Source organism: Salvelinus alpinus, chromosome 11, assembly GCF_045679555.1.
Source record: "Salvelinus alpinus chromosome 11, SLU_Salpinus.1, whole genome shotgun sequence".
Taxonomy (NCBI): Eukaryota; Metazoa; Chordata; class Actinopteri; order Salmoniformes; family Salmonidae; genus Salvelinus; species Salvelinus alpinus.
In genome coordinates, this window is record NC_092096.1 from 34,794,556 (window position 1) to 34,821,262 (window position 26,707).

General features: G+C 44.3%; 1 protein-coding gene across 4 annotated transcripts in view; it reads left to right on the forward strand.

Moving 5' to 3' along the window:
* The first annotated feature begins 2,090 nt into the window (after positions 1 to 2,090).
* The window catches only part of LOC139534052 (cyclin-dependent kinase 17), a 45,799-nt gene continuing 21,182 nt past the window's right edge, over positions 2,091 to 26,707 (forward strand). For 2 of the 4 annotated variants that reach the window (XM_071332714.1, XM_071332717.1), the window contains exon 1: positions 2,091 to 2,441. The gene's annotated coding sequence lies outside the window, so the exon portion shown is untranslated. Of the gene's footprint in view, positions 2,442 to 8,247; positions 8,268 to 10,324; positions 10,409 to 26,707 lie in introns of those variants that run through there. The other 2 variants (XM_071332715.1, XM_071332716.1) reach the window with 2 other exon arrangements.

Consider the following 26,707-nt stretch of genomic DNA (forward strand, 5'->3'; position numbering starts at 1 on the left):
TGTTATGTAGCCCTATGCTGCCGGTGTAGCCCACTCTCCAACTAGGTCAAAGTTCACAAGTGAGAATGTCACGCCCTGATCTGTTTCACCTGTCTTTGTGCTTGTCTCCACCCCCCTCCAGGTGTCACCCATCTTCCCCATTATCCTCTGTGTATTTATACCTGTGCTCTCTGTTTGTCTGTTGCCAGTTTGTTTCGTTTGTAGAACCTTCCAGCGTTTCCCCTTGCTCCTGTCTTGGTTCCTGTTTTCTAGTTTTTCCCGGTTTTGACCCTTCTGCCTGCCCTGACCCTGAGCCTGCCTGCCGTCCTGCACCTTTGCCCCACTACTCTGAATTACCGACCTCTGCCTGACCTGACCCTGACCCTGAGCCTGCCTGCCATCCTGGACCTTTGCCCCTGTTGCTGTAATAAACATTGTTACTTCGACACAGTCTGCATCTGGGTCTTACCTTAAACCTGATAGAGAAGGACATTGACAGATGCGCACACACACACACACGTTTGTTTTACTTTTCTTGTGGGGTAAAAACAATTGAGTCCCATTCAATATCTTATTTTCCCTTACATCTAACCCTTAACCTAACCCTTACCGTAACCCTAAAACCCCCCAAACCTAACCCTAATTGTAACCCTTTTGGTCCCCACAAGGATAGTAAAACCAAACCAAACACACACACACACACACACACACACTATTAATTGAATGGAAGCTTTCCCTCATTTCAGCCTGGCCTCAAAGCTCATTTCAGTCATGGTCAACAACAAACAAGGAAACAAATAATTGGACACAAAACACTAAATACCACTCCTCAATCCTGTCCGATGGCAACCATCTGCATATGCCCACAAGACATGAGAGAATAAAAGAAAACAGAGCATCTTTGTGGCAAACTTACAAAACATGCAACAGATATAGTCTAATAACTGAATAAACGATTAGGGGACAGAGATCAACAGATATAGCCTAATAACTGAATAAACGATTAGGGGACAGAGATCAACAGATATAGCCTAATAACTGAATAAACGATTAGGGGACAGAGATCAACAGATATAGTCTAATAACTGAATAAACAATTAGGGGACAGAGATCAACAGATATAGCCTAATAACTGAATAAACGATTAGGGGACAGAGATCAACAGATATAGTCTAATAACTGAATAAACGATTAGGGGACAGAGATCAACAGATATAGCCTAATAACTGAATAAACGATTAGGGGACAGAGATCAACAGATATAGTCTAATAACTGAATAAACTATTAGGGGACAGAGATCAACAGACGCAGACTCAAGTGAGAATTCATTCTCTTAGCCTAAGTAGATCGATCCATGCATGCTTCCAAAATCAAAGGGCCCAATCTAATTCCAAGAGTTAATAAATGAATAGCAGGAGTGGAAAAAGTACACAATTGCCATACTTGAGTGAAAGTAAAGATACCTTAATAGAAAATGACTCAAGTAAAAGTGAAAGTCACCCAGTGAAATACTACTTGAGTGAAAGTCTAAAAGTATTTTGTTTTAAATATACTTAAGTATCAAAAGTAAAAGTATAAACCAGATTGCAACATTTTCTTGTATTTTTAATGTATGGATAGCCAAGGGTACACCAACACTCACTGAGACATAATTTAGAGAGGAAGCATGTGTGTTTAGTCCGCCAGATCAGAGGCAATAAGGATGACCAGGGATGTTTTCTTAATTAGTGCGTGAAAACAGACAATTTGACTGTCCTGCTAAGCATTCAAAATGAATACTTTTGGGTGTCAGGGAAAATGTATGGAGTAAAAAGTGTATTATTTTCTTTAGGAATGTAGTGAAGTAAACGTATAAATAGTAAAATATAAATAGTAAAGTAAAGTACAGTACAGATACCCCCAAACAGTACTCAAAAGTACTTAAAAGTAGTACTTAAAAGTATTTTTACCAAGTAGTTTGCACCACTGATTAATAGGCCTAGTTGTCAGGGAATGTCGGCTGAGATGTATCTATCTGTGTAGTAAGCCTCCTGCAGGAGGCGCTACAAAACTACTCATTGAATGAAGGGCCATATTGGTGCTGCTGGTATGCGGCCACCAATCGCATTCAGTTTATTTCCCCCGTCTCTCTCCATGTCAGCAGCAGCATAGGCGGAGGCGTCAGAATGTGGGCAGCCACAGTTTGCACCTCTACCGGTTCATCCACGGACACAATCCGTTCTCACTCCCTGTTTGTCATAGAAGTGAGCTTTCGGGAATCTGGTCTGTAATTTTTATCATTTGAACTTTGAAAACGGTGTTCATGTGAGAACATTATGTACGGAATAATGTGAGCAAGAGCAAAACAAGACGTATTACGAACTGTTTTTTTTACGGGTGGGTGGAAAGACAGGCATCCGGCCTCCGAGGAAGCGCCCATCGAGGTGTGGAAGTCAGGTAGAAACTACGTACATCGTTTTTGGTAAGTAGCCAAATGTTGTGGCTTCATGTAGGTTTACAAGCACACTATCCATCAGAATGGCTACTGCAATGCCGCTTTGAAAGGACTAGAAACAATGTTGCCAGCGCGCAATGTTGCGTCGCCACAAGGGTCTGGTTGAGTTGACCAACTATTTTGCTCGCTTGTCAAAATAGGACTAGCTACCGGACACCTACTAATAGGAGTTGTATTAACACAATTATGTGTGTGGTTTAAATACCTTAGTGAGTGGTTACAATGGGCAATACCATTGCTGTTTATTTGCCTTCAGCCTATAGGCTAACTTACGCACCATTTGATTTTCAACACCATGTTGTCAACACCTTTTAGGCTATAACCCAGGAAAATCGAAGCATGTAACGTTACATACAGTAGGTTATATTGAAAGTGCTGAGTAGAGTGTAAATAGTCAATGCCTTGAGCCGTGCCAGTTAGATGCATGTCATCACATTTTATACACAGATTCCTTTCAGTGTTACACTGGCTTCGTTTGTTTTTGCCCAATTTGATGATGTTTTGCTGTAGCCTATCTGAACCGTTAAAATAACAATGTATTACAGGCTTTACGGTCCATAACAGGGGTCGCAGATTGTACGTTTGTCAAATGTGCATATATGAAACTGATTGGCTACTGTGTACAATGTTATCAATGAATGTAAGGTTGTTAGGCCAATAAGTTACAATTCACAGCATATAGATGTCTGAACTAGGGTTACTGTAAGTGTAATAGTGATGACGAGGAATTGGTTCCTTGGACCACAGTAATACCTGGCACACTCTAATCTCAGTCTAGCAGCACTTAGCTGTGACTGCCTCCTCAGGGAAACAATATCATGGTAGAATTGGTGGAACTGGATCAGTTCAGTCAGATTTCCCTCTGAAAACCACAAAGATACCAGGCAAGCAGACTGGCATTGGATACATCCCCCATTGATGTCATACCTTGTTAGTGTAGCTGGAAGAGGCCAACATAGAGAAGAATTGAGGTAACACATTATGTCCGCCTTTCCTATCCTATTGGCAGTTCCGAATTTCGACAGGTGTGTGGTTGTGATGACGCCCGTCCTCCTGTGCTCGTCTCATTGGAGCTGTGTCATTTCACCTCTGACCCCTGTGATGTTTTTCCAGTGGTGGTGTAGCCTACATGTCTGTTTGGAACAGCCCTTTACTGTGCTTCTGGAGCCAATATGGCCCTGGGCTGAAATATGCACCTGCCCCACCATCTATCCCCCCCAGTACTGCATGTGTCCGGAGTGTGTTTTTCATCCACCATAGGTGTGTGTGTGTGTGTCAAATCTTAGTAGTTGTCAGTTAGTTCTTGGCCAGAGGTATGTGTGTACATGTACTCAGGTTAGACCTAGCAGTTCCCTGCAGCTAGAATGACCCAGATCAGGAGTATGTAGCCAGGTTGTTCTATCTGTGTGAAACCAATCCCTCATGACAGGCTAATTATACTGGCCCAAACCCTCATTTTTCTGTCCCAACTCTCTCTAATCTGTCTCTAGTGCTACAGTGTAACCCTGCTGATAACACTATGCCACAATAACCTTGATATTGATCAGTCTCAGTGCTGGGAGGTGAAGTGCATGGAAGGATAACAGAGAAAGAATCAGATGATATACAGTTGTGATGGTGTACTGGTGCTCTGTGAATTTCCTCTGTCGTGACTCATGAAAGGGCTCACGCTCATCCTCTCAGGTCCAGTTGGATATGATCATGTCGATTATTCATGGTAGATGCACAGAATATCGTGCTGTACAGTCTGTCTTTTGCCAGCCCCCTCTTTCTCTCGCTCTGTCTCTCTCGCTCTGTCTGTCTCTCTCGCTCTGTCTGTCTCTCTCGCTCTGTCTGTCTCTCTCGCTCTGTCTGTCTCTCTCGCTCTGTCTGTCTCTCTCGCTCTGTCTGTCTCTCTCGCTCTGTCTGTCTCTCTCGCTCTGTCTGTCTCTCTCGCTCTGTCTGTCTCTCTCGCTCTGTCTCTGTGTGTGTGTCAACTCCCCTCTCTCCTCCTTTGACACCAGACTCTAAGCCGGTGCCATCCTCTCTCTCCCTCTGTCTTTGGGAAGGTTCCTCTGTGAGTGTTCTTTTCATGGGACCCTCTGCTTACTATACCCACAGTGTCTGCCTGTCTGTCTGTCCGACAAATGTTCAATCCATATGTCTGTCTGCCTTCACATGCAAATCAGCAGATCAAGTCTGAGGGAGGGGAGAGGAGAGGAGATGAGGGGATGAAAAACAGAGGAGACGGTCCAGCAGTGGTGGAAAAAGTACTCGATAGAGTACTCTAAAAGTACTCTATTGTCATAGTTGAGTTAAAGTAAAGATACCTTAATAGAAAATGACTCAAGTGAAAGTCACCCAGTAAAATACTATTGGAGTAAAAGTCTAAAAGTATTTGGTTTTAAATATACTTACATTTACATTTGATACTTATTTGCTAAAATATACTTAAGTATCAAAAGTAAAAGTACGAATAATAAAACATTCCTTATATTAAGCAAACCAGACGGCACAATTTATTTATTTTTTATTTATGGATAGCCAGGGTCACACTCCAACACTCAGACATAATTTAAAAACAAAGTGTTTGTGTTTAGTTATTCTGCCAGATCAGAGGCAGTCGGGATGACCTGGGATGTTCTCTTGATAAGTGTGCGAATTCGACCATTTCCTGTCCTGCTAAGCATTCAAAATGTAACGAGTACTTTTGGGTGTCAGGGGAAAATGTATGGAGTAAAAAGTACAGCATTTTCTTTAGGAATGTAGTAAAGTAAAAGTTGTCAAAACCCCCCCAAAAACGACTTAAGTAGTACTTTTAAAGTATTTTTACTTAAGTACTTTACACCACTGGGGTCCAGACTATTCTCCCTATATGAATGTGTTAAATCTGGTGGGTTGGGGGGTGGTGTTAACAGAGTAATGCCCACAATGACAGTACACACATTCGCAGTGCAGATGTGCTAAAGTACCCAGTATGATGATAAAGTTCCTGTCTGCTATGGGAGGGGGGGATATCTCACTCTGACAGGCTTACAGAGGATCATCCTAGGTTAGATCACACTGTTGCCATTGACAACAGAACCAGGCGCTATCTCTGTCTCGATTTCTGTCCGTCCCAACTTACGAGATTTCTCTCTCGCTCTCTCTTTCACTATCACATCAGGTTTTAATCTTGTGTTCTGTTACCGTGTCTTGAGAGAGCTCATTGATTCGGGACGAGAGATACAGCACACACACCGTGCCCACAGCCTGATCTGTACCTATCACTGAAGACATCGCCAACACCGTACAGCGGGATGAATAACTGCGTGTTTATATGTGCGTGCGGGGCGAGAGAGCAAGATATACATTTTCCACAACTTTATTCCTCTTTAGTCCTTGTGTGAATGTTCATGTGTGTGCCGGTGAGGCGTGCACGTCCCTACTCCTGCTCGTATGGTTATGTGTGGAGGAAGAGATGGATTGGGAAGGCAGGCTAACTCACACAGCCCTCTGCCTCCCCCCTCTCCCCTCCGTCTGGTCAGCCAAGGGTTAAACTGTTTGCCTGGATGTGTGGAATGTGACATCAGATTATCAATAGTGGCAATCAGATGCTTTCCCTCAGTTCCTGATTCAGGAGAGGAGGACAGAGAAGAGGGGGAGGAAGAGGAGGAGGAGGAGTGGATGCTGACGAAGCCCCTGTTTATTTGTCATCTGATGCCTTGTGTCTTCGGGACACGGTCCGTTGTCATTGGGTGTATTTTGGGTCGCTTAGCATTTTTTTTCTTCCCCGGGGCAGTCTAATTGGAGGCTTGATAATGAGTGTAATTATTGCAGCCTGAGTGTGCCTCACTCTCACACAGACACAGTTAGAGTCTTAGAACAGAGGTAAAGGAATGTACAGACGGCTATAGAACTAGCCAGAGAACAGCATTCTGTAAGATGGAATACACCGAGGTGTTACTTCTAACACTTTATCATTGCTATTTTCCCAATTCCATAGTCATGTATATTGTCTATACTGCACATGACCAAGTATTGACAATACACCATTTAAAGTGTAGTGGAGCTCATTTGATGGGTGACCACGCCTGAAACCCAATGACGTATTGGCTATCTCCACTTACGTAGCAGCTGCCTGTGTCCGCCCCCTGCTGTGTGTGTGTGTGTGTGTGACAACTGTTGACCAGCTCTTTTTCCCAGGCCTGCTTTAGAACATGGGTGACTGAATCAGCATAACTAGCGAGGGGAGGCGGAGGGACAGACACATATGCACACGTGCTGGTTATGGAAGCTATGTCAGCCATGTATGGAATGTGGAAGAGGGGTGGGCTTGGGCGTTTGTTTGTATGGTGGGGATCTCGTTCCGTCTCTGTGTTGACCGTTTTTAAAGTGAAACTGAGGAAGTTGTGGTGTGGACAGCTCAACTGTAAAAGACTTTCAGTATCGTTGATTAGTGGTATGATCTGATGACTAGTCATGGTGTTTTAGCAATCTTGTCAGGGGTCGTCGCTGTCTCATTGTCTGGTGTACTGCTCTCCGAACGATTAGACTACTTTCAAGGTGTGTTAGACACGCGCACACATCCTTGGCCTGCTATGGCGACAGAGCCGCAGCTTCCTTCCTGCTGGTCTATGGAGAGCGTTGAGATCATATATACAGTAATCAGCCATTTTATATCAGCCTGCAATGTGTGTGTGTGTGTATGTAGGGCAACAGTACAATACCGGTCTATTGTTATCTGGCTGTGATGTCATCTTATGTGAATGGCTCTGGACTAGAGTCAATGTACGTGGGGCCTGTGTTCTGGTGGGAATGGGACGACGACTTCCACTGAGGGATACACTTTCTGTCCCTGAAAAGAGTTTGATGGAGGGAAGCCGCAGGGGGGGGTTCTGTAGACTATCCTAATGCCCTCCTGTCGTTGCCTGAAGAGGGGCATTGTGGGAACTGGAGCTGCCCTTTTGGAAGGAGCCCAGGGTCTGATTAACACCACCCCGGTACCATGCACAGACCAGCACTGTGTGTGAGCACTCACACATTCTGTCTTTGTTCTCTCTTTTTTTCCTCCCTCCCTCCCTCCCTCCCTCCCTCCCTCCCTCCCTCCCTCCCTCCCTCCCTCCCTCCCTCCCTCCCTCCCTCCCTCCCTCCCTCCCTCCCCCTGGGGAGACTGTCCCATCATGCTTTACCCTGTGGGGGATGGGACATTGGCTTGTAATCTGGAGATTAGAGGGTGGCATTGTCCGAGCAGCAGACAGACGGATTATTCACACACACACACACACACACGAACAGTAGCACTCGTACACACACACACCACAAATACTGTACAGACACATATACACACTTCACATACTGTACTCATACACACTCATAGGGAAATTCCCCGAAGTAGACACACGCACAACAGCACAGAGTGACTGTGTCTAATACAGCGTGATGGTGTCACGTTAGGCTTTCCTGTCTGCCATGTTGAAATAGTCATGGAGCTGTGATCTCCGCACAGCGAACTCTATATGCCGGCACACAGAGTAACATGACTTCAGCTACCATAACAGAACAAACCCTACCTCGGGATGTAACTTCACATAGTGGGGGGGCTAGCACACTGTTCTGACAGGCACATTGTTCACATTCCCTCACAGACCCTCATATCCCAACCCGCACAGTGACAGCACAGTGACAGTACAGTGTCTGTTGACTCTGGTTCACTAGTTCAGCTAACACTGTGGAGCTCTGGCGCTGTGGGAAGTCATGGGAACCTTGTTAGCAAACTGCCAAGAGGCTGACGGAAATAAATCTAGCCGAAGGAAAATTGACATCACAAAAAGGGTTTGTTCTGTTATGGTACAGTAGCTGGACTCATGGTACGTGTGTGTGTGCGTGTCGGACGCTGTATGTTGGTGCTGATAGTCTCAGGACTCTTTTGGAGGGTCTTGGGTGGCAGGATATGTGTGTGTGTTGAAGATGACACTTGTGCAGATAAATGATTAACCTTGTGAAGGCTTGGTCGTCTTGACTGCAAGTGGGGTTAAGGTGGTATTGGGAGGAGGTAGTGAGCTAAGGGGAAATATGGCTGAGAGGCAGGGGATACTCTTGAATGGCTTCCTATCCTAGTCTCATTTCCTAGCCATTCTGCCTTCACAGCCAAATCAGAGGAGATAATGGAGAGGAAAGGAGACTAGCTGAAACTGTTGAGAAGCCTGAGCTGGAGGCGGGAGGGTGGAATGTTTCTCTTCCTGGCTTCCTAACCCTCACTCGGGTGAAGAGGAGGAATGTCACACCAGGAGCGACCCGGACAAAGACCGGAAGCACCGCTGGCTGGTCCAGTGGGAACAGAACTGGGACTGTGGGACGCAACAACCACCTGAGCCTGGCCTGGGTGTCTCCGGGACGATCCCTAGGGGCACCTGGTGGGCACACCTGTTCTCTAGGGCTTTATGGTTTAGAGGTGGGGCCTGGGGCGGGTCGTGGGAAAGGGGAGGATCAACAGGAAAAGAGAGAGATCAGGGAAAGGATAACAGTGGGCAGAAAAGACGGTGAAGTGACAAACCATTGAAGCGTGCAAGGATTAAATAATTGATCTGCTCTTTGTTGTTGGAATACACTTCCAGATAACATAGGCATTTTACTGCTTTAATGTTCACATCCATCTTGCGTGTGTGTTTTGTGTGTGTTCCCCTCAGTACATGTGTCCCTCCTATCTCTGTCCTGTGGGAATGGGAACTATTCCAGCTGTTCCTTGCGAAGAGGAAGCCCGTGTTTTGGGACACACTCGCACGTTCCCTGTTGTGCTCCTCTGGATGGCTGTCCCGAGTCGTCCGGAAGCAGTTCGTTAGACCTCGTTAGTGTGGTATGGCTTTAAAGGAGAAGGAGACGTAAATAGCAAGATGTGTAACTGTAAGGCCGAGAGGGCTGGTGGGAGGAAGGTGCTAGAGGAAGAGAGGATGGATGGGCTGACAGTTATTGACTTGACTGTCAGACGACAGGGGGTTCAATAACCGCTCCTCAATAACCGCACCGGTGTGGCCTTCTGCTCCTCGCACACACCGAGGGAGACGACGAAGCACCGAGTCTTTTATCTTCTCAAAGGGTCGTCATGTGAGACTGAGACATTGGTAAAGCTGGTTAAAGGGTAGCGGTCCAGGCAGCCCTGAAGGGTTGTGTTTAACTGGCTCAGAGCGTGTGTGTTTAGGGGTGAGGTCTGGGTCCTGTTGGACTCTGTCCCGTTCATCTCTCCATTTGACACAGGGATAATGTATAGCCTCGTTCGTGCTCATCCTCTTATCTCCCACGCACGCACGCACAGTGCTTTTCCTCCCTTTCCAACCCCCGTTGCTGCACACTGATGACACTGTAGTGTCTGTGCGCCAATTCAAACCCTGTGTGTGTGTGTCATGCCACTCACTATGGGGCTATGATAACTAATATTCCTGCTTTATTCTGTGGGTTGTTTGTATTTGTATCAGAGAGACTCTAGCTCTGATTGGTGATAGCTACTTTATTGAGGAAAAATCGATGACTGAGATGTGAGGTTGTCTCACCTAGCCACAGTAGCTTAAGATGAATGCACCAACCGTAAGTCGCCCTGGATAAGAGCGTCTGCTAAATAACTCAAATGTCAAATGTAAAGAGGGAGGGAGCACGTGCCTGTGTGGTGTTTATGCTTGTCTGTGTATAATGGCAGGCCTGTCCTCTGTAGAACACACTGTGTATTCAGCTGTGAGAGTCTGCAGTACCAAGTCCTAAAAATAACCCCCCTTACTGCCCCTCTCCTTCTCTCCTCCTCCCTCCCCCCTTTCTCCCATCCCCTCTCTCCTTCGCTATTCCCATCTCCCCATTCTTATCTCCTCTCTCTCTCTCTGCCCCCCTTCTGTCCTTCTCTACAGGATCCGATTGCTCCTCTCTCTCTGTCTCATTGTCTTGGCTTCCACTCTCAAGCTGAAGGAGGTTTTCCAGCATTTGGGACATAGGTATTTCTGTCTCTGTTTGCCCAAGTGCCTCTAATGTACACTCACTCACTCTCTCACACACACGCACATGTCCATTACCCGTTAGCGCTGTTATTTCAGCTCATCCCTCCAGGGTCAGTCACGCTGAAACTCATTTTAGCTCCTTACACTGAGAGGTGTGTGTGTGTGCGAGCTGGCGTGTTGGGCTGGGCTCAGTTCCAGTCAACCAGTGTGATGGATGTCTAGCAGCAGCGTTTTGTGCTAACACATCCCATTACATCACTGTGAATGGTTGCCCCCTGGCAGCACTGGTTTATGGTTATTGGCTGCAGCAGCCATTACCTCTCAGCCGGTTGGCTCGTGTTGGTTTTGGGAGTTCAGAGGTCACAGGTTGTCATAGTGATATGCTCGACCTCTCATCCCTGAGTCTGGCTGCAGGTCAAAAGATCAGAGGGGAGGCAGCGTTATGTCTCTAATGGCTGTGTTCCATTATTTATGTTACTACCTCATCTGTGTGTTTGGGGGAGGTTGTTTGGGTAGGATAGCTGAGATAAGGCTGAGTTTTGTTAAGAGGAGGGGTTGTGTGTGTGTGTGTGTAGGATAAGGCAAGGTTTGTGTTAGGGGTGTGGAGGGGCAGTGATGAGAGAGGGAGAGGATTTGATTAATGCTTCGGGCCTAATCGGGTTAGCGTTGATTGTATTCGATTTGGAACTGAGCTGGCTCCAGAGCGGTGTACTATAGAGCATAATCAATGAGTTAGCCAGCAAAGTTGGCTCAACACAAGTGACAGCTTAAGCACCTGGAGTAATGAGTTGGATTCTGTGTTTTCACATGCAAAAGTGATTGCTTTTGATAAAAACGCTTTATCTGCTTTCTCAATGAAAACTGGTTTGAAAATTCTGACATATTTTATGGAAAATATATGTATGTTTCTAAACAATGTATCATGCTGCCTTGTTGACATGACCGAGCAGTGCAGATTACTGATTGATTTGAGAAAGGCCCTCCTCCCTCACTCCCCCCCCCCCGTTCACATCACGGGCCATAGCCCGGTGCACCGCGGTTCAACTTAATGGAACTCCCTCAGGGTCCAGGAAGGGGGTGTAATACTGTGTTTGGGAGTGCTCGGAAGTATATTGTAGTCCACATGTCTTTAATCCCATTCATTTGACGACAGTGGTGGTTTTGGTTAGTAAGGTACACCTGCAAGATGAGGAACCCCTCTGGCACTGCTGTGTGTGTGTGCATACTGTGTGTTCACTGCTGTACCCCCTTTTCTCTTACACAGGTGTGTTTGTGTGGTGGCCTACAGGAGTCTGTGACTGTCTGTGATCTTTATATCAAAGGGGTGATGTTAGCTAGCCCAGGGCTAGGCCTGTAGCTATAGCCCGTTACTCACCTCCATGTACACGGCAGACACAGAACGGGTAGGGCTGGGCGATATGGCCTAAAAATCATATCTCCATTTTTATTTTTATTTTTTCCTCTGAATAAGCTTTGCTGCACAATTTTAAAGGTCAGTACACCATATTTCAAACAGTCAGCAATAATCTAATGAAGTATATACAGTGGGGAGAACAAGTATTTGATACACTGCCGATTTTGCAGGTTTTCCTACTTACAAAGCATGTAGAGGTCTGTCATTTTTATCATAAGTACACTTCAACTGTGAGAGACGGAATCTAAAACAAAAATCCAGAAAATCACATTGTATGATTTTTAAGTAATTAATTTGCATTTTATTGCATGACATAAGTATTTGATCACCTACCAACCAGTAAGAATTCCGGCTCTCACAGACCTGTTAGTTTTTCTTTAAGAAGCCCTCCTGTTCTCTACTCATTACCTGTATTAACTGCACCTGTTTGAACTCGTTACCTGTATAAAAGACACCTGTCCACACACTCAATCAAACAGACTCCAACCTCTCCACAATGGCCAAGACCAGAGAGCTGTGTAAGGACATCAGGGATAAATTGTAGACCTGTACAAGGCTGGGATGGGCTACAGGACAATAGCCAAGCAGCTTGGTGAGAAGGCAACAACTGTTGGCACAATTATTAGAAAATGGAAGAAGTTCAAGATGACGGTCAATCACCCTCGGTCTGGGGCTCCATGCAAGATCTCACCTCGTGGGGCATCAATGATCATGAGGAATGTGAGGGATCAGCCCAGAACTACACGGCAGGACCTGGTCAATGACCTGAAGAGAGCTGGGACCACAGTCTCAAAGAACCATTAGTAACACACTACGCCGTCATGGATTAAAATCCTGCAGCGCACGCAAGGTCCCCCTGCTCAAGCCAGCGCATGTCCAGGCCCGTCTGAAGTTTGCCAATGACCATCTGGATGATCCAGAGGAGGAATGGGAGAAGGTCATGTGGTCTGATGAGACAAAAATAGAGCTTTTTGCTCTAAACTCCACTCGCCGTGTTTGGAGGAATAGAAGGATGAGTACAACCCCAAGAACACCATCCCAACCGTGAAGCATGGAGGTGGAAACATCATTCTTTGGGGATGCTTTTCTGCAAAGGGGACAGGACGACTGCACCGTATTGAGGGGAGGATGGATGGGGCCATGTATCGCGAGATCTTGACCAACAACCTCCTTCCCTCAGTAAGAGCATTGAAGATGGGTCGTGGCTGGGTCTTCCAGCATGACAACGACCCGAAACACACAGCCAGGGCAACTAAGGAGTGGCTCCGTAAGAAGCATCTCAAGGTCCTGGAGTGGCCTAGCCAGTCTCCAGACCTGAACCCAATAGAAAATCTTTGGAGGGAGCCGAAAGTCCGTATTGCCCAGCGACAGCCCCGAAACCTGAAGGATCTGGAGAAGGTCTGTATGGAGGAGTGGGCCAAAATCCCTGCTGCAGTGTGTGCAAACCTGGTCAAGAACTACAGGAAACGTATGATCTCTGTAATTGCAAACTAAGGTTTCTGTACCAAATATTCAGTTCTGCTTTTCTGATGTATCAAATACTTATGTCATGCAATAAAATGCAAATTAATTACTTAAAAATCATACAATGTGATTTTCTGGATTTTTGTTTTAGATTCCTTCTCTCACAGTTGAAGTGTACCTATGATAAAAATTACAGACCTCTACATGCTTTGTAAGTAGGAAAACCTGCAAAATTGTCAGTGTATCAAATACTTGTTCTCCCCACTGTATATACAGTATCAAGAAAGTATGTGGACCCTTTTGAATTGCCTGGATGCCTGCATAAATTGGTCATCAAATTTGATTTGATTTTCCATCACAACAATAGACACAGTCTGCTTAAACTAATAACACAAATTATTGTATTTTTCTTGTCTATATTGAATACATAATTTAAACATGCACAGTGTAGGTTGGAAAACGTATGTGAATCCCTAGGCTAATGACTTCTTCAAAAGCTCATTGGAGTCAGCTAACCTGGAGTCCAATCATTGAGACGAGATTGGAGATGTTGGTTAGAGCTACATTGCCTTGAACAAAAGAGGTCTCAGAAGACCTAAGATTAAGAATTGTTGACTTGCATAAAGCTGGAAAGGGTTAACTTCTTACGGCTGAGATCGGCTGAGATCCCGTTAAAGTATCTCTAAAAGCCTTGATTTTCATCAGTCCACAGTAAGACAAATTGTCTATAAATGGAGAAAGTTCAGCACTGTTGCTACTCTCCCTATAAGTGGTTGTCCTGCAAAGATGACTGCAAGAGCACAGCGCAGAATGCTCAATGAGTTTAAGAAGAATCCTAGAGTGTCAGCTAAAGACTTACAGAAATCTCTGGAACATGCTAACCTCTCTGACGAGTCTACGATATGTAAAACACTAAACAAGAATGATGTTCATGGGAGAACACCATGGAAGAAGCCACTGCTGTCCAAAAAAAACCATTGCTGCACGTCTGAAGTTTGCAAAAGTGCACCTGGGTGTTCCACAGCGCTACTGGCAAAATATTCTCTGGACAGATGAAAGTAAAGTTGTGTTGTTTGGAAGGAAGGAACACACAACGCTAAAGGGCTGGGCGATATAGCTAAAATCTCATCCCGATATAGGTCATTTCATATCCCGATAACGATACATATCACAATATAGCACATTTTCTGTAAATTCCACGAATAAATAGTTTATATAAAATGACCACATGTAAATACCTATTTCTTATTACATTTAGAATTATACTCAACAAATAAAATGTACTTAATCAAATATGAGTATTTTATTTAGAACCTCTGCAAATTTTCAATTAAGCATGTAACAAAATATAAATGTATAAAATCTAAAAAGGTCAATAGAAAACACTTCAACAATAGTTGCAAACAAAATAAATATAGGCCTAAAATGTATAAACTCAGCAAAAAAAGAAAAGTCCCTTTTTCAGGACCCTGTCTTTCAAAGATAATTTGTAAAAATCCAAATATCTTCATGGATCTTCATTGGAAAGGGTTTAAACACTGTTTCCCATGTTTGTTCAATGAACCATAAACAATTTAATGAACATGCACCTGTGGAATGGTCGTTAAGACACTAACAGATTACAGACGGTAGGCAATTAAGGTCAGTTATGAAAACTTAGGACACTAAAGAGGCCTTTCTACTGACTCTGAAAAACACCAAAAGAAAGATGCCCAGGGTCCCTGCTCATCTGCGTGAACGTGCATTAGGCATGCTGCAAGGAGGCATGAGGACTGCAGATGTGGCCAGGGAAATAAATTGCAATGTCCGTACTGGGAGACGCCTAAGACAGCGCTACAGGGAGACAGGACGGGCAGCTGATCGTCCTCGCAGTGGCAGACCACGTGTAACAACACCTGCACAGGATCGGTACATCCGAACATCACACCTGCGGGACAGGTACAGGATGGCAACAACTGCCCGAGTTACACCAGGAACACACAATCCCTTCATCAGTGCTCAGACTGTCTGCAATAGGCTGAGAGAGGCTGGACTGAGGGCTTGTAGGCCTGTTGTAAGGCAGGTCCTCACCAGACATCACCGGTCGCCTATGGGCACAAACCCACCGTCGCTGGACCAGACAAGACTGGTAAAAAGTGCTCTTCACTGACGAGTCGTGGTTTTGTCTCACCAGGGGTGATGGTCAGATTCGCGTTTATCATCGAGGAATGAGCGTTACACCGTGGCCTGTACGCTGGAGCAGGATCGATTTTGGAGGTGGAGGGTCCGTCATGGTCTGGGGCTGTGTGTCACAGCATCATCGGACTGAGCTTGTTGTCATTGCAGGCAATCTCAACGCTGTGCGTTACAGGGAAGACATCCTCCTCCCTCATGTGGTACCCTTCCTGCAAGCTCATCTTGACATGACTCTCCAGCATGACAATGCCACCAGCCATACTGCTCGTTCTGTGCGTGATTTCCTGCAAGACAGGAATGTCAGTGTTCTGCCTTGGCCAGCGAAGAGCCCGGATCTCAATCCCATTGAGCACGTCTGGGACCTGTTGGATCGGAGGGTGAGGGCTAGGGCCATTTCCCCCCCAGAAATGTCCAGGAACTTGCAGGTGCCTTGGTGGAAGAGTGGGGTAACATCTCACAGCAAGAACTGGCAAATCTGGTGCAGTCCATGAGGAGATTTGGGTCTTTACCTTGGATCGAGTGTTGACACCAACTCATGAAACCCCCGTTTCTCGACCGTGTAAATTGGGGCCATGTCTTTGCAAATGTAAGTTGTAATGGCAGCTGTTATCTCCTTCCATCTTCGGGATTCTTTGCCATATGGTGTGCCGCGGGCGAAAGCCTCTTGAAACGTTTGAGTCGGGGGTTTGTTTTGAGCACTCGACTGTACTTTTTTGGGTCTCATCCGTAGACTCGCTCCGTACTGTTTCACATGATTCTTGCATAGGTGGTAAAAGAGGTTAGTGGTGTTTGAGCCTGTTGCTGGGACCGGCCTGCAGCATATTTTTCAGTTGACGGTTTTCTGGTCCGTGTCAGACTTTTCATGCCCAAACCACGTCCATGCGACCGAAGTTGCCCCTCTTTTAGGTACGAGCTCCGTGTCTCCGTTCTGTGTCACGTTCACTCTCTTCCATGTTTGCTTGTGTTGCTAATTTCCTTCCATGCGGCACGTCCAATTGATGAAAAATATTGCTGTAAAGAGTGTGATTTGCGACACAACAAAATAAACGATAGAACGATAGACGTTTTTCTATCGTCACGCGATATATATCGTCATATCGCCCAGCCTTAACACTATATGTGGAGAAAAAAAGGCACAGAAACATCAAAACCTCATCCCAACTGTAACTATGGTAGAGGGAGCATCATGGTTTGGGGCTGCTTTGCTCCCTCAGGGCCTGAACAGCTTGCTATCATCGACTGAAAAATGAATTCCCAAGTTCATCAAGACATTTTGCAGGAGAATGTTAGGCTATCTGTCCGCCAATTGAAGCTCAAGAGAAGTTGGGTGACGCAACAGGACAACGACCCAAAACACAGAAGTAAGTCAACAACAGAATGGCTTCAACAGAAGAAAATACACCTTCTGTAGTGGCCCAGTCAGAGTTCTGACCTCAACCTGATTTGAGATACTGTGGCATGAACTCGAGAGCAGTTCACACCAGACATCCCAAGAATATTGCTGAACTGAAACAGTTTTGTAAAGAGGAATGGTCCAAAATTCTTCCTGACCGTTGTGCAGGTCTGATCTGCAGCTACAGAAAACGTTTGGCGGACGTTATTGCTGCCAAAGGTGGGTCAATCAGTTATTAAATCCAAGGGTTCATACTTTTTCCACCCTGCACTGTGAATGTTTACACGGTGTGTTCAATAAAGACATGAGAATGTATAATTGTTTGTGTGTTACTAGTTTAAGCAGACTGTGTTTTGTCTATTGTTGTGACCTAGATGAAGATCAGATACAATTTGATGACCAATTTATGCAGAAATCCAGGAATTTCCGAAGGGTATACATACGTTTTCTTGACACTATAACTAGGCTAAATATAAACTGTCCACAACCAGAAGACCCACTAATAATTACATTATTTTATCAAAATAGTTTAACCTGCTTTTTTATTTTTTTATTCCCTGATTGTGCTTTCAAGTCTGTCAATAAAAATATATATATTTTTTTTAAATGTCACCAGAACCATGCTGAATGCACATCCACCAATAATGACCAACTTCTTGTAGCAGGCATTATAGAAAATGAACACAGGTCTTATGAACAATCTCTCAAGCACAAGCCCACGTGCTAGTGAGCAGCCAGCTCAACTTTATATTTCAAGTCTCGCCAACTTGGATATACACTGCTCAAAAAAATAAAGGGAACACTTAAACAACACAATGTAACTCCAAGTCAATCACACTTCTGTGAAATCAAACTGTCCACTTAGGAAGCAACACTGATTGACAATAAATTTCACATGCTGTTGTGCAAATGGAATAGACAACAGGTGAAAATTATAGGCAATTAGCAAGACACCCCCAATAAAGGAGTGGTTCTGCAGGTGGTGACGACAGACCACTTCTCAGTTCCTATGCTTCCGGGCTGATGTTTTGGTCACTTTTGAATGCTGGCGGTGCTTTCACTCTAGTGGTAGCATGAGACGGAGTCTACAACCCACACAAGTGGCTCAGGTAGTGCAGCTCATCCAGGATGGCACATCAATGCGAGCTGTGGCAAGAAGGTTTGCTGTGTCTGTCAGCGTAGTGTCCAGAGCATGGAGGCGCTACCAGGAGACAGGCCAGTACATCAGGAGACGTGGAGGAGGCCGTAGGAGGGCAACAACCCAGCAGCAGGACCGCTACCTCCGCCTTTGTGCAAGGAGGAGCAGGAGGAGCACTGCCAGAGCCCTGCAAAATGACCTCCAGCAGGCCACAAATGTGTATGTGTCTGCTCAAACGGTCAGAAACAGACTCCATGAGGGTGGTATGAGGGCCCGACGTCCACAGGTGGGGGTTGTGCTTACAGCCCAACACCGTGCAGGACGTTTGGAATTTGCCAGAGAACACCAAGATTGGCAAATTCGCCACTTGCGCCCTGTGCTCTTCACAGATGAAAGCAGGTTCACACTGAGCACATGTGACAGACGTGACAGAGTCTGGAGACGCCGTGGAGAACGTTCTGCTGCCTGCAACATCCTCCAGCATGACCGGTTTGGCGGTGGGTCAGTCATGGTGTGGGGTGGCATTTCTTTGGGGGGCTGCACAGCCCTCCATGTGCTCGCCAGAGGTAGCCTGACTGTCATTAGGTACCGAGATGAGATCCTCAGACCCCTTGTGAGACCATATGCTGGTGCGGTTGGCCCTGGGTTCCTCCTAATGCAAGACAATGCTAGACCTCATGTGGCTGGAGTGTGTCAGCAGTTCCTGCAAGAGGAAGGCATTGATGCTATGGACTGGCCCGCCCGTTCCCCAGACCTGAATCCAATTGAGCACATCTGGGACATCATGTCTCGCTCCATCCACCAACGCCACGTTGCACCACAGACTGTCCAGGAGTTGGCGGATGCTTTAGTCCAGGTCTGGGAGGAGATCCCTCAGGAGACCATCCGCCACCTCATCAGGAGCATGCCCAGGCGTTGTAGGGAGGTCATACAGGCACGTGGAGGCCACACACACTACTGAGCCTCATTTTGACTTGTTTTAAGGACATTACATCAAAGTTGGATCAGCCTGTAGTGTGGTTTTCCACTAATTTTGAGTGACTCCAAATCCAGACCTCCATGGGTTGATAAATTTGATTTCCATTGATAATTTTTGTGTGATTTTGTTGTCAGCACATTCAACTATGTAAAGAAAAAAGTATTTAATAAGAATATTTCATTCATTCAGATCTAGGATGTGTTATTTTAGTGTTCCCTTTATTTTTTTGAGCAGTGTATTTGCTTGCTGACAAGGTAGAACATTTGAACTGTTATGAATACACCCTTCTGTCCGTCTCCAACTGTTTGAACAACACAGCCTGTTCACTTTGTTTAGATGTTGAAATCAAGTGTCTTACCTGGATAAGAATATGCTTATCAGAATGAGAATGAGTTGCTAACTGCTGTATATAAATGTGTATTTTTATGCTCATTGCATAAAAAGACAGCTAGCGCAAAAGTCTGTGGCTAAAATGCTACTAGCGGTATGTGGTACCGCAATGCAGCGTGTGACAAACTAAGCATAAATTTCCCATAACATGTTCATTGATACTCTCGTTTTAGTAGGGTCTGCTCTGTTCAACATTTTGGTAGTTGAGACATAAAAAGGGTATCATTAGAAAGGTCATCTATTACAGTCAAATAATGTCTTAGAGTTTCGGTGTCGATACGACCGATTCTGTTGGCCCAAACCTCAAATGCAAATAGCGATTTTAAACTGCTTGTTGTGAGAGATTAATTCGTTATCTTTCATATTTGTTGTGAGTGGCAGGGGGAGGGGCTTGGTGTCTGTGAGAGTGGGAAGGTGCACAGTGCACACAGCATAGAAGGAGCAAAGGAGCCTAGACCAAGAAGATTCAGAACACTCATAAAAACAACAAAAAATAGCATTCTTGCAATACAGGCATTTGGAACATCACGCTAAAACCAAAATGTGAATTAATTTGATATATCCCTCAGCCCTATGGACAGGTACTAGGCCTTTGCCTCAGGGGTGTGGCTGAATAGCTTATCACAGTGTTAACCATATTAGCCTTGGGTCAATGTGGAGGAAGGGTCGTTGACATGTATTTTACAGTTGAATCTATTAATCAAAGTTGGCATATTTTATTACATTTTGCCCTTACCCAGTCCTCCTTTTGACTTCATAGTGTTTAATCTGTAGGTTCTACAAAGCAAAAGTTGGTGTCATATGAAGCTTTACCGCTTGCTCTGAAATATGAAATAAGTTTCAGCGCGGGATCTCTACTAGTTTTAAAGTTATAGCCCGTTTTATAGAGTTTGGTTACATTGCCTACTGTGCCAATCATTGCACTCCTTTTACTTGTATCATTACACATCCTGCACATCACCAGCAGAGGTCGACCATTTTGAATCCATTTTCACATTCACTCTGTTGGTAATGCTTACAAATTTGATCATAACAAAAGTAGCAGAGATCCTGCTCTGGAACGTTTGATATGCCCGTAAAGTATATTGCGTTCAACAATAAATTCGTATTTTTCTATTGTCATGTTTATTTATTTTTAAGCTAAATGAATGTAAAAATGTGTCATTGAAATCAATATACTATTCATATTACAGAGCAAGCGGTAAAGCTTCATATGACTCAAATTGTTGCTTTGTGGCGCCTACAGATGAAACATGGAGTCTTAAGGGAGGCTTTAATTAACTTTAATTAACTATTTCTAAGTTATGCTTTTAGATACATATGTCAAAACTTCCTCCAAAGGACCCTTCTATGAATTACATTTCGTGAACATTTCAAAATCATGTATTTAAAAAATATAAAAAATACATTGTCCTGGTTTCGTATTGAATTACAGTACAGCCCTGTCTCTGTTCTCTTTCTCTGTTCTAGTCTGTTCCTTCCTCAGCTAACAGTACATGCCTGGAGTTACCCCGGTGATGTCATGCCTCTTACACAAACACAAAGACGCCATTCTGTTCTTCTCACTCGAAATATGCTCACTTTCTCTTTTCCTCGCTCTCTTTATCCCTCGCTCGCTCTCGCTTTCACACTCTCTCACACGCACGTGCGCACATCAACGCACACACATTCACGTCTCTTCTCATTCCATTGTATCTTTTCCATTTTCAATTGAATATTAATTCTATCATATCATATTTCCTAGTTACTTGACAAATAGTGAGACTAGAAGGAAAAGCGCAGCCAGCCAGAGAGAGTTCTGGGATAGTCTAGAGACCTACTAATCTTTTGGTAGCAGAATATAGACTCTGGGGCCTTGGTCACCATGGTGATGAGAGAGGAGTTCAGGGATATAGAGAGACAAAAGGGAGAGGGACAAAAGTTGCTTTTCTTATTCAACTTCAAGGCAGATTTCCCTAAATGAGGGGGGAAACTACTGTGTCTTTAGGGACATGACTTCAAGGGAGCTGTCTTAGTTGACAAATTTTAAGGAATTGAATTTGATGTGAGTGTGTGTATTCGACTTAATTAGGCCTTGTCGTCTGCTGTCTCTCCCTCGCCTGCCCTTTGTCTCCTCCTCTTCGCTGGGCTCTGGCCTACCCAGGATGCACTGGGGGACCCTCAGAAGCACAGGCTAAGACGTATGAGAGGAGATCTGAGGGAGTGCCTGGTTTGGGTTCGGAATTCTGGGTCAGGACTTCACAGAATAATTTTTAGACTGTGTGCTTGCTTGCGCATGTATGTTTTTTTTGACGGGATGCTGATAAGCGAGAGGAATGAGGGGGAGAGACGAGGAAGATGGAGGGGGATACCGGGACAGAGCCCATCAGCCAGCTTGTTGGATTGTGTTTGATAGGGAATTCTCTGTGCTTTCCATTTCACATCATTCAGATATGCCAGATGCTTTATCCCCCCTCCCTATCCCCAGCCCCCCAGCCCTGTCACATGAGCTCTCTTTGTTTTGGTGTGGCCCAGAGATAATACGCATCTCTGTTACACCCCTCTGTATCTGAGACAAAGAGTGCTTATCTCGTACTTATGGCTGCACAATGAATCACACTTTAATCTAATTGCAATATTGACATGTGCAATATCCATATCTCGAGGCTGATTTTTATTTTTTATTTTATTTTTACATTATGAATGGAACATTCAAATGTAATAAGGGTCCCCTGACACTCTGACCAACACTTTGGTTCCTACTAGTGATGCACCGATATGACATTTTTGGCCAATGCCGATATTTTCTTTGCCAATAAATACCAATAACCGATTATTTAACATTTTAGCGGCCTTATAAGCGTTCTAGTACAGTTAAATAGTTAACACACACACACGGACGCAGCAGTCTAAGGCACTGCATCTCAGTGCAAGAGGCATCACTACAGTCCCTGGTTCGATTCCAGGCTATATCACATCCGGCCGTGATTGGGAGTCCCATAGGACGGCGCACAATTGGCCCAGCTTCGCCCGGGTTTAGCCGGGGTAGGCCGTCATTGTAAATAAGATTAACTGACTTGCCTAGTTAAACAAAGGTTACACACACACACCACACTGACCATTGAAGTTATTTTGTTGGCATTTACATACAGTGGGGAGAACAAGTATTTGATACACTGCCGATTTTGCAGGTTTTCCTACTTACAAAGCATGTAGAGGTCTGTAATATTTATCATAGGTACACTTCAACTGTGAGACACGGAATCTAAAACAAAAATCCAGAAAATCACATTGTATGATTTTTAAGTAATTAATTTGCATTTTATTGCATGACATAAGTATTTGATACATCAGAAAAGCAGAACTTAATATTTGGTACAGAAACCTTTGTTTGCAATTACAGAGATCATACGTTTCCTGGAGTTCTTGACCAGGTTTGCACACACTGCAGCAGGGATTTTGTCCCACTCCTCCATACAGACCTTCTCCAGATCCTTCAGGTTTCGGGACTGTCGCTGGGCAATACGGACTTTCAGCGCACTCCAAAGATTTTCTATTGGGTTCAGGTCTGGAGACTGGCTAGGCCACTCCAGAACCTTGAGATGCTTCTTACGGAGCCACTCCTTAGTTTCCCTGGCTGTGTGTTTCGGGTCGTTGTCATGCTGGAAGACCCAGCCACGACCCATCTTCAATGCTCTTACTGAGGGAAGGAGGTTGTTGGCCAAGATCTCGCGATACATGGCCCCATCCATCCTCCCCTCAATACGGTGCAGTCGTCCTGTCCCCTTTGCAGAAAAGCATCCCCAAAGAATGATGTTTCCACCTCCATGCTTCACGGTTGGGATGGTGTTCTTGGGGTTGTACTCATCCTTCTTCTTCCTCCAAACACGTCGAGTGGAGTTTAGACCAAAAAGCTCAATTTTTGTCTCATCAGACCACATGACCTTCTCCCATTCTTCCTCTGGATCATCCAGATGGTCATTGGCAAACTTCAGACGGGCCTGGACATGCCCTGGCTTGAGCAGCGGGACCTTGCGTGTGCTGCAGTATTTTAATCCATGACGGCATAGTGTGTTACTAATGGTTTTCTTTGAGACTGTGGTCCCAGCTCTCTTCAGGTCATTGACCAGGTCCTGCCGTGTAGTTCTGGGCTGATCCCTCACCTTCCTCATGATCATTGATGCCCCACGAGGTGATCTTGCATGGAGCCCCAGACCGAGGATGATTGACCGTCATCTTGAACTTCTTCCATTTTCTAATAATTGCGCCAACAGTTGTTGCCTTCTCACCAAGCTGCTTGCCTATTGTCCTGTAGCCCATCCCAGCCTTGTGCAGGTCTACAATTTTATCCCTGATGTCCTTACACAGCTCTCTGGTCTTGGCCATTGTGGAGAGGTTGGAGTCTGTTTGATTGAGTGTGTGGACAGGTGTCTTTTATACAGGTAACGAGTTCAAACAGGTGCAGTTAATACAGGTAATGAGTGGAGAACAGGAGGGCTTCTTAAAGAAAAACTAACAGGTCTGTGAGAGCCGGAATTCTTACTGGTTGGAAGGTGATCAAATACTTATGTCTTGCAATAAAATGCAAATTAATTACTTAAAAATCATACAATGTGATTTTCTGGATTTTTGTTTTAGATTCCGTCTCTCACAGTTGAAGTGTACCTATGATAAAAATTACAGACCTCTACATGCTTTGTAAGTAGGAAAACCTGCAAAATCGGCAGTGTATCAAATACTTGTTCTCCCCACTGTATATCCCCATTACCAGTAAAACATAATCAAAACCTATTTCTTTCACTTACTTGCTGTGCTGTTTCGTTGTTCATTTGTTCAGTCATTTCATTCTCAACCAGGATTTCTCATTCTATGGAACACCATTTGGGTCTTTGCGTGTCAAGTAACACTATTTGACGTGTCAAATAAGCTTGTTGACCAATCAGGACCTGAATTTGACTGCACATCACATAATAATTTAAAGCGTTCATACATTTTTTCCGTAGTTATTACACATTGATTACACTATCACTCGTATTTCATATGTCACAACGATTCATCGATACGTATGCTATGATGCTGGTAAAGTTGTCTCGCGTACCTACAGTGCTGGTCATAAAAAAAGAAGAAAAGCTAGCTATCTCATGGATGCAAACAATGTTCTTCCCCAAAAACAGCAAAACAACATCAGTTTCAGTAGCTATAGTTAGCTAGCTAGGTGTCATCTAAAATAACCCTAATTTATAAGGCAGTTCTTATTTGATTAATGGTGGTCGGACCCATCTATGTGAAGCTAGCCACAATAAGGATTAGCCACAATAGTGGACTTTGCAGTTCGCCTTAAATAAAAGTATGTCATTGACAGTGATGCAAATTAATACAACTAGTAGAATTATGCCATAATTGAATAGATCATGCTAAATGAGGTTGGAAGGTTGTTAAATACATCAACAAAATACAATTAGTTAATTTGACAAATCTGAAATCACACTGGATGTATTATAGTTTAGAATTGCATTGGGGCATATGTATTTCACTGTACAGCCTTACCTATGGATTGTGGATCAATGACATGGGGTATCAGTCTACTCAGTGATACCCAGAGAACATTAGCGCTGTAGCTCTTATTGCGGGACCCTGAAACAACTGTGAATTGAGCCACATTTATTGTCAACCTATGTGTATTGAACACTATTCCAGAGGAAAAACAATACTGCGTGGCTGTTTTGGAGTCTGATAACTCTGAGGAAAAAAATATATTGGGTATTGAGTAGACTGATACCCCATTTCATTGATCCCCAATCCTTAGGTAAAGCTATACAGTGCAATATGAACGTCAATACACACAATAGGTTGACTGGGGAGGTGATTTCACACAGTCACAGTCCCGCAATAAGAGCTACAACGCTAATATTTGCGTAAACTCTTGACAGTTGTGTTCTGTTGGGGTCACCGAGTAGACTGATACCCCATTTCATTGCTTCACATTCCAACCTTGTTTAACATTATCTAGTCTAAATATGGCATGATTCCACCAATTGTAACCTTCTGTATCACTTTGAAAGAGGTATTTGGATTTTGAAGGCAAACCGCTAATTTCACTATTGTGCCTAATCCTTATTGTGGCTAGCTTCACAACACATAACCCGGTCCGGTCGAGCCTCACTAGCCAGATGAAGCTAGCTGGCTGCTTATAATGTTCGTTTTGGGAAACAGGGTTAAGTAGCTGGCTAGCTATTTAATTTCATGAACTGAAGTTCAATTTCAATAGGCGAACAAAAAGTGGCTACCTAGCTAATACTTACTCACAAGGATTCCTAAATCATTGCTAAGAATAATGAAAATAACTGCAGTTTCTACTGGTCATTGTTTTCAGGCTGGTTGTATTGGTGCTAGCTAAGTACCAAGCTAAAGCTAGCTACCCCTGAAGTTGCGGTTGAACAAATAATGCTTTATTACCAGCGCGGTATTGTAAAATAGTGTAATTTGACTTGTCAAATAGTGTTATTGGACACGTTAAGACCCAAACGGCGTTCCATAGTATGTCGTGAAGCTAATGGCAGTGACGCTATTACTGTGTAACTCCGGTAGGGCAACGTGTACCGTTGCTCGACCAGTCGGCGAAAGCTAACATTTTAATTACATTTTAATTGAACCTTTATTTAACTATGCAAGTCAGTTAAGAACCAATTCTTATTTACGATGACAGCCTACCCACGACAGAGAACGGTTGATAGTCAAATTCATTGCCCTTGACAATCTTGGCGTTAATGGATTGCGCCATTGAGTTGTCTTGCTGAAATGTTCTTACTCTTTCAAATGACTGCTCGACTTGTTGACTGCTTGATCAACACATCAGATATTGTGGGCTAGGTTAGGAATGCTGTGTTGCACGTGTAGCGCAAAATTGTACGTGGCTTCATTACATCATGTACCTAGGTTATATAGGTATGCACATCAGCTTTGACATCGGTTTTGGACTTCGGCATTAAACTAGACATCGGGCCGATACCGATGTTGGCATTTTTAGCTAATCTCATAGGATTCCGATATGTTCACCAATATATCGTGCATCCCTAGTTCCTACCCTGTGGCATAAACTTCTACAGGTCTTTTTCATGAGTTGTCATGCCAAACAAAACCAACCATGGAGTCGGAATACTCTTTATATGATTTCAACAATTCACCCAAGTGTTTTGATCTAAATCGCAAGTCAAATCACAATCACAACAATTGGTTAAAAAATCACAATTCCATTAGTTGACCATATCGTGCAGCCCTACCTGTACAGCAGGCTTCCCCAACTGGTGGCCCGTGGGTGATAATTTTTATTTTTTATAAAAATTCCCCCCCAAGTTTTCTGAGCA